Source organism: Chinchilla lanigera, unplaced genomic scaffold (assembly GCF_000276665.1).
Source record: "Chinchilla lanigera isolate Chin_1 unplaced genomic scaffold, ChiLan1.0 scaffold00006, whole genome shotgun sequence".
NCBI lineage: Eukaryota > Metazoa > Chordata > Mammalia > Rodentia > Chinchillidae > Chinchilla > Chinchilla lanigera.
In genome coordinates this window covers 37,161,869-37,169,584 of record NW_004955407.1, presented here as the reverse complement: position 1 = coordinate 37,169,584, position 7,716 = coordinate 37,161,869, and the positions used below count along the sequence as shown (strand labels likewise).

Sequence of the window (7,716 nt, the reverse complement as noted above, 5' to 3'; positions counted from 1 at the left end):
TCTCTCTCTCTCTCTCTCTCTCTCTCTCTCTCTCTCTCTCTCTCTGTTAATTTGCTTCTTGGCTGCCTTGAGTTGAACAGCTTTGCTCTACCTCATACTTCCCACCATGAAGTCCAGTCTCACCACAGACCCAGAAACAATAGAGCCTAGTGGCCATGGAGTGACAATTCTGAGACCATAAGCCAAAAGAAATCTTTTCTCCTTTAAGTTTATCTTCTCACATACATTACCACAGCAACAAAAAGCTGACCATTCACTATATGTAGACAAATGGGCATGGCTGGGTTTCAATAAAACTTTACTGGACACTGACAGGGCATATGAAGCCAGTATCTGACCAGATTTGACCCACAGGCTGTAGGTAGCAATTGTTGATCCAGACTCTTAAAGGTTGTGGCTTGAGAAAGAACTGTAGAGTGAATCTAAGACTCAGCAGTGAAACTCCTTTATTCTCCTGTATGACTTCTCTCTCCCTATCAGAGAGCTCCCAATAACAGCTGAAGACTGAACAGAACAATCATTTCTCTTGTGTAATGAATTTAAATATCAGGGAACAGGTAGCAAGATGTTGGAATATATGTGTGGAACGAAGTGGCTTTGACTTTGGCCCTGAACATCTATTCAGGAGTATTTGCATTGAGAGTTAAAGGTGGAGGAGCAAGGAAAATAATAGCACCATTTAGAATGCAAGTGTGGAGAGACACCCGGGGAAGAGCAAATGTTCTTGTCTTTTCCTTTTCTTTCTCTGTCCTAGCAAGGACACTGGAATGTCATCTTTCCTTTTCTTAAGAGCACAAAGCAGCTTCAAGATATTGACAGGGCTCCCAGGAAGTGTAGCTCCCTCTGGATGAGCAATGGGCACTAGGCTTTGGTGGGGGGAGTCTACTCAGATTGGCTGAGTGTTGGGGTTCTGGGATCCTTGGTAGCAGGGAGGTGTCCACCCCAGGAGAAGGGGGTGAAGACAAACATGTTGTCTCTGTAGTTGAACCTCTGAGTCAAATCATGGTGTCACCTCCACTGACTCCAAGTGACTGTCATCATCTACCTTTACACAAACACAAGGGCTGAGCAGAGGCCAAGGTCAGCAAATGGGGAGACAAGAGCTCAGCCCAAGCCATGTGGCAACCAGCACAGCCCAAGACCAGCTCACAAGAAACCCTGTGTGGAAGTTTGGTTAACAGTGGGTCTGTTGGAGCCACAGCAACCTTTCTGGCTTATGGACTGTTGGAAGAGGAAAGAATATGAAGAGGGAGAAAATTTCAAATACAATGGCTGCTGGAGGATGGATTCATTTACAGTTGGAGACAAAAGTGAAAGACATGGGATGTGTTTGCTCCCAATTTTTTTTTTTTTAATCAGTCTTTGTGAGGACTTAACAGGGTCTGGGCTGTGAAGGTTCAATCACTCAGCCTGACATTGCCCAGAGACTAAAAACAATTTGTCTCCATAGTCTCCTGGTCTCCTCCTCCCACCTGTCATTCTCCTGTCCCTTGAGAGCCTGAGGGATCCTCCTGTGGGCTGATGGAGACTTGTTTGTTGTGAGCCTCTGGACTGCCGCCCTACTGTTTGAAACTTTATAACTACAGACTTGACCTGGCTGGTTGGCAAGTCCACCCACCAGTGCTCCTCTATCCATGCCCATTTCTCAGCACTCACCCTCCATATACCTTCTCAGCATACTGGGCTTCTCCCTCCAACTCGGAGTCTGTGCAGAAATAAGCAGTTGGAAGTCCAGCGCAAGAATCACCCAAGATCAGGTAGGCCGGGGGAGGGCACTGGTAAGATGAGACCCTGGCATGGAGCCAGAGGAACCCAAGCCCACTGTGTGCAGCAAGGAAGAGGAAACACTCAACTCTCCAGGGAGCCTCCTCTGGGTTCTCATTTGTGTGTCTGCTGGGCTGGGAAGAAGGGGCCGAGATAGAGGGTCTCACTGGTACAAATTCTGCTTCTTAACATTAGAAAACTAAAAAAATGAAGAGAAAAAAATCAAAGTAATATACATTTGAAACTTTTAAAAATGGCTCATCATCTCTGCCTAATTACCAAGGAGCATACTAATGATGACTTACAATTACTGTCACACTGGCTTTCTGTGTCAAGTTTCATTCATTCGTCTCTGAAGAGTGGGCTGTCTCCATGTGCTGGGCACGTGTGACTTTGTACGATCTCTTTGTGGTCATTCTTCAAGGATATTTCATACCCTTTAACCAAGGAGACTCTGGTCCCAGGAGATGGCTCTTCACACCTGAGTCTCAGGCCAGCCCAGGTCTTCCAGGTCACTGTATTAGGTGTGGCTTTTATGTCTAACACTTTAACATCTGAAGCCTTGCTAACCCTTAAGGGACTGATTCTCCTAGAATAACTAGTTTCTAGAGATAGTAAATTGCCTACCTCTAAGAGTGCCTTCCATGTATGCAAACCAGCTAATCCAGAAATCATGTCCCCAAGGGCCTCCTTTAACAGGCTCCACAGGGCTCTCGGCTCCCAGCCACTCTTCGCTTGCCCTAATCACCCCAGGAATTGAAGACAGTCCCAACACCAGAACCCATAGGCATTATGCATAACCTACATGAAGCCACAAAAGAAAAGCTTTCTTGAGGACAGATCCCCATAGATCCCAAGGAGTATAATCAGAAAGCAATTTACATTATCTTGTTAACCCTGAAAGTGTCAGAGAAGCTGCGGCTCCTAAAGACCTTTCCTTCTCGATCCACAGATTTTGTTGAAGACAGCTTTCTAGACTAAAGAGTTTATCTAGCCCCGCAGGGTAAACTTCAAGTCTCTGTCATGTCAAGTTATTAAGTCAATAGTGATAAAGGATGTGTTTGTCTCCTCCCTGAGATGACTGCATGGTATCATGAGAGTGTGACCTATGCAGTCACCCAGGGCCCTATATTCAGAATGGGCCCACTCTTACTTCAATGCATTGCTCCCTTGAAAACCTTCAATTCTTAGACTAGATGTTATGTGTTTTAACTTTGTACTGAGCCCCTGAATTTATGCATCTGGCCCTGGAGGTGCCCGTTACTGTCAGTGGCTATGTGGTATAAGCCAGGCCAACCACAACCCTAGCAAGCTGCCGAGGGTATTGTTCAATGCCATCAAAGCACACTGATCAGAAGCTGACCATGCAGAGAGCCACTCCCTGACAGAAACACAATAAACAAATTAAAATCCTTTAAAATTCAACTCACATCAAATTAGAAAACAAGAATCATCCTAGTTTAGTCAGAAACACAAGAACAAAAGGAAAATGAAGAGCTTGCATTTTTCCAAACCCTAACAGCTGGTTTTTCTCTCTTGATGATCTTGGTATCCTATTCCTTATTTGGTAGCAAATTAACCGAGGTAGTGATCCCTATCACAGGTCTTCTGAGTGGTTTCAAGAACTGGTTTCATTACAAGTGGCAAATTCTTTGATATGTAGAACTGGTTGGATGGAACTAAAGTTGGCAGGCAGCAATGTCACCATGCCACACGTCAGTGGTCCCGAGAAGCTGATGCCTGTATCTGAACAAACACTTTAGGTGAGTCCTAGCCCAAATCATTCCTCATCTTTGGCACTGGAAAGTGTGGACTCCATCAGTTTGGCAATCATCAATCTGACTAGGAACAGATACAGAAAGGAACTTTGTCCTCAGCCCTTCCATCTTTTTTAGGCTCTTGTGTTCTTGTTGTGAGTGGCCTGTAATCTCCAATTCCCAGTTTCTTCAGATAATGCTCCCTTCCCCAGTGGGATGCCTCAGGGCTTCCAACTTCCTGCTTGTCAAACATCACATTGTGTCACCTTAGGGTTCTAATCAAGCCACTTGTCCCTGAGAAACATTTAGGCCAATAACATCACTGAGGATATTGCATTGGTATGCAAGGAGTGCTGGCATTTTATAAAACAGGAAACAGCTAGAGATGTGACACCCCACTCCACAGGGAATGCTCCAGCACCTGGACATTTAGGAAACCAAGTAACAAGGACATGGTTTGGGAGTAAGACCATTAAGGTGTGCTGGAAAAAATGGTTCTGTTCATATATTGCTTGGAAAACTCATACTGTCAAGAGAAAGAGCTGGTTTTTGCAGCTGAAGTGTCTCTACACATTTCTTTGAAAAAATTTTGCCCAAAAAAATTTTGCCCAAAAAGTGGTGAAAGACCCTGAAATGAGCAAGAAGATGTCCTGCCTACGCAGGTGTTCTGCCTAGGGCACCCTCTGCTTTTATTTTGTGATTCATTATCTTTGAGTTGTTTTAAAATTGAACAGCTTATAGAAAACTGACTGTAATTTGATTGATTCTTGCCTCCAAAACCCTACATAAATTGTACCTAGTAGCATTGCATTTGATTATTGCCTTAAGGGTATCAATTAATTTTGCTTTTATTTGTGAATTTATTTCAATATTCCCGTTTTCCTCCGTGTGTGCTGAATTTCTCTTTGAACTGATTATAACATCTTAGTAGTTTCCTCATTAAGCAATGAATAAAATCATTAGTGTACTTATTTTAAAATTATATGAGAGTCATTTCTTTATCTTTTTAAAAATTATCTTATAACAGGATGCCTGCTCAGTTATCTGTGATGGTTTTGGTGAAAGTTCAGTGTCTTCCAAGGTGCTGAATGGTTCTCACTAACATATTTGGAGATTTTATACTTAAAAGTCAAAGTGCTACCAAAGGACCAGGGCTTCCTTTAGTTTATTAGCTGATAAATACCCTGCAGTTATTCATCTTTAGCCAAACAGTGAAAATTAATAGCAGTTTTGTAGGTGCTTACTTATTTTATGATTGTCTTTGTTTTTTACTTTGCCACACACCATTTATCAGAAGAAAAAGTTTCCATCTGTGTTTAGTTTAATTCCAGTTATATAAAGAATGAGTAAGGAATTTTACTGCCGATTTTGCATTTTTGAAGTTATCACTTTTCCTTTCTATATTGCACTGGTAATGTAGTGAATTGCATTAGCAGATTTTTGTGAGGTTGAAGCAGACCCCGTTCCTGAATCATGCTATGTTTGACTGCTTAATATTCAATTTACTGATGCTTTATTTATAATTTTTCATCTATGTTCATAAAGAGAGATTGAACATTGTTGTTCTTGTTATTTCTCAGGCTTCAATATCTAGAATTATATTACAGAATGAGTTGAAGACTTTAAATTTTTCTTGGCTTAGAATAAACTTATATATATATTTTAATAATCAATGGTTCTTTCACATTGTTTTGTCTTTTCTTGAGTTGATTTTGTGAAATTATAATCTCCAGAAAATTGTCTAAGATTGAATTTTATTGGAATCAGATCCTACAGTGATTCTGAAAGTCTTTCCTACATCTTGTAGTTATGTATCATTTTTCATCCTTCATGTTATTTCTTTATGTTCTCTCAATTTCTTCTGAGATAATCTCTCCAAAGGCCTGTACATTTTATTAACCTTTTCAAAAAACTATCTTTCACTTTTCCTGATGTTCTTTGTCTTGTTTATTTTTCATTATTTTCTTGCATTTAGCTGAGTTTGCCTTTCATATCTCTTCCATGAATAGGATATGAGAAGAAATCTCTGTGCTCCTTAAAATATTTTTCACTTAAACTTTATTATCCAAATATGACACAAACCCAAGGTCAACAAATATTTAGAAGAGGATTCCTTTCATTTTGATTAATACTAAAGTACAGTTTGATGAAAATTACACATTTACCAAGCGGTGCTTTCAATAGGGCATGGATTGCACTGGAAATGTCATCTCACAAGATAAATAATAAAAGCAGGGGAGTATTATGTAAAACTGTGAACACATACTTATCTTAATAATATAAATGCCCTCATTTGAATTCAAATTTGGTATTCATACTGAAAGTTGTATCAGGGTACCAGACAGAGGTTCAGCGGTAAAAAGGCCAAAATTCTGTCCCCTCTTCAAGTTTGCACTTCAGAAAGGGCAATAGATAATAAATAATAAAATGAAGAATATGTTATATAGTTTCAGATAGAGATAGCATGCTGGAAAAAATATATCATAGCAAATATAGGGGATCAGTTGTTTTAGAGTCTCCCCTTATGTTGATGGAAATCTGGTAATAAACATGCTTTGACATGTTTTATGGAATTTTCAAAGCATGCCTTGAGAGTGTCAGTGAATACAGTGGTAGAGGAAAAAGTAGTTGGACTAACAATAAAATTTTGTGCATGTTTGTACACTTGGTTATCTATATAAGACCAGTAGACTTCTCCCTTTAATTTTAAGAAAAGGAAACAAAGTAGACATATTTTTTAAACAGCAACCTGCTTTCCCTACTTAGTGCAATATGTTAAGAGTTGCTATTAAATACCTGAAGGCATTATGACTTAAAAAGAAAAACACAGAATTATAAATACCATTGCAATGTCGGCCACGCAGTATTCCCATTTTGCTGCACCTGTAGGAAATTGCTGGCATTTCTCTCCAGCTTCCTCTGAAAGGAGCACTTTCTCCGATGGGCTCATCTAGACTTCTCAGCCACACAGAGACTGTCATTGCTCCATTTTACAAGTGGGAGCATGGGAAGGGAGAGGGGGGAATCTCAGGCAAGGTCAGCAGCCAGCAGGTGGAGACAAGGTCTGGGTCTGTACTCCAGTAGACTGACACCGGCATGTGTACTCTTATTCTAACCCTGCACTCCCTTCCTATTTTCCCCATTTCCATTAAAAAAAAAAAATTTTTTTTTTTTGTTTTAGTGGAATTTCTTCCTGGCAATTTGCCACAGGTATGAGCAGCAGGAGGAGATCCTCCGAAGCACTGCCAAGGAAAGATGAAAAATTCTGAAAGATCTAGTTTGCCAAAAGTGCTGCAGACTGAGTACGGTTTAATTGCTCTATTTACATCTTTGCAAGTGCTGGCTCAGGTTACAGCGGCTTCTGCTCCCGTTAGTGGAGGGGGCCCTTCCAAGCTCCTTTGAATGGCCCAGATGGACTCATCTAACCCCTCTCCTCCCCACCCTCGGCCCCACTTCTTCATTACTCTCTTGTGATTTTATTAAGAAGACATTTTATGAAGACAGTGGTTGGGTCTGTGCAGATGTTCATTTAAAAAATAAGAAATAAAATGCACTCTTCTACTTTTAATTTCATCCTTTAAAAATATTTTCACCTAAATTCTCCATGTTTTTCACCATGGATATTAAGCCAAACCTCAACTGATAAAACACAGTTGGAAGTGTAAGCTATTACTGGTTATTTGATTAAGTAAATGAAACCAGCCTTTCTAAAATCTTGTAATTGAAGAAAAGTCTCCCCTGTTGTGACCCAATTATTCACTTATTTGCCTCAATTATTTCACAAATGTTGATTGCAAAGGCCAGTCCCCGATGACCTGTTTTTACCTCTTTGTGATCTCTACTCAAACTTAGAAGCGGGAAAGCTGAACTGAAATCCATATTAGACGTAAAAACAAATGAGACAAGTTTTCAGAAATCATACATTTTTACCAGTTACCAAATCAACAATTACCTTCAGCTCAAAGCACAATAAGAATTTCTCCTTTGAATTACCTGACAATAAAACATTCTTTTGTCTTCCGCAAGTATTTAACCTGCATATTTCTCAGTCTAGATCATGTGCTTCTCATAAGAAGGGACACAGTAAATGTTTACTGTGTTAATTAGTAGGTGAAAGGATATACGAAGGGAAAGAAGGAAGGGAGGAAGGGAGAGAGGGAGGAAGGGAAGGAAAGAAGGAAGGGAGGAAGAGATG

General features: G+C 40.3%; 1 long non-coding RNA gene across 4 annotated transcripts in view; it reads left to right on the top strand.

Moving 5' to 3' along the window:
- The window catches only part of LOC102017844, a 56,032-nt gene that overhangs the window by 19,112 nt on the left and 29,204 nt on the right, over window positions 1–7,716 (top strand). The window contains exon 5 of one of the 4 annotated variants that reach the window (XR_001231640.1): window positions 1,676–1,761. The exons of the other annotated variants lie outside the window; for them this stretch is intronic. This is a non-coding gene — a long non-coding RNA (uncharacterized LOC102017844). Of the gene's footprint in view, window positions 1–1,675; window positions 1,762–7,716 lie in introns of those variants that run through there. 4 annotated transcript variants of the gene reach the window in all.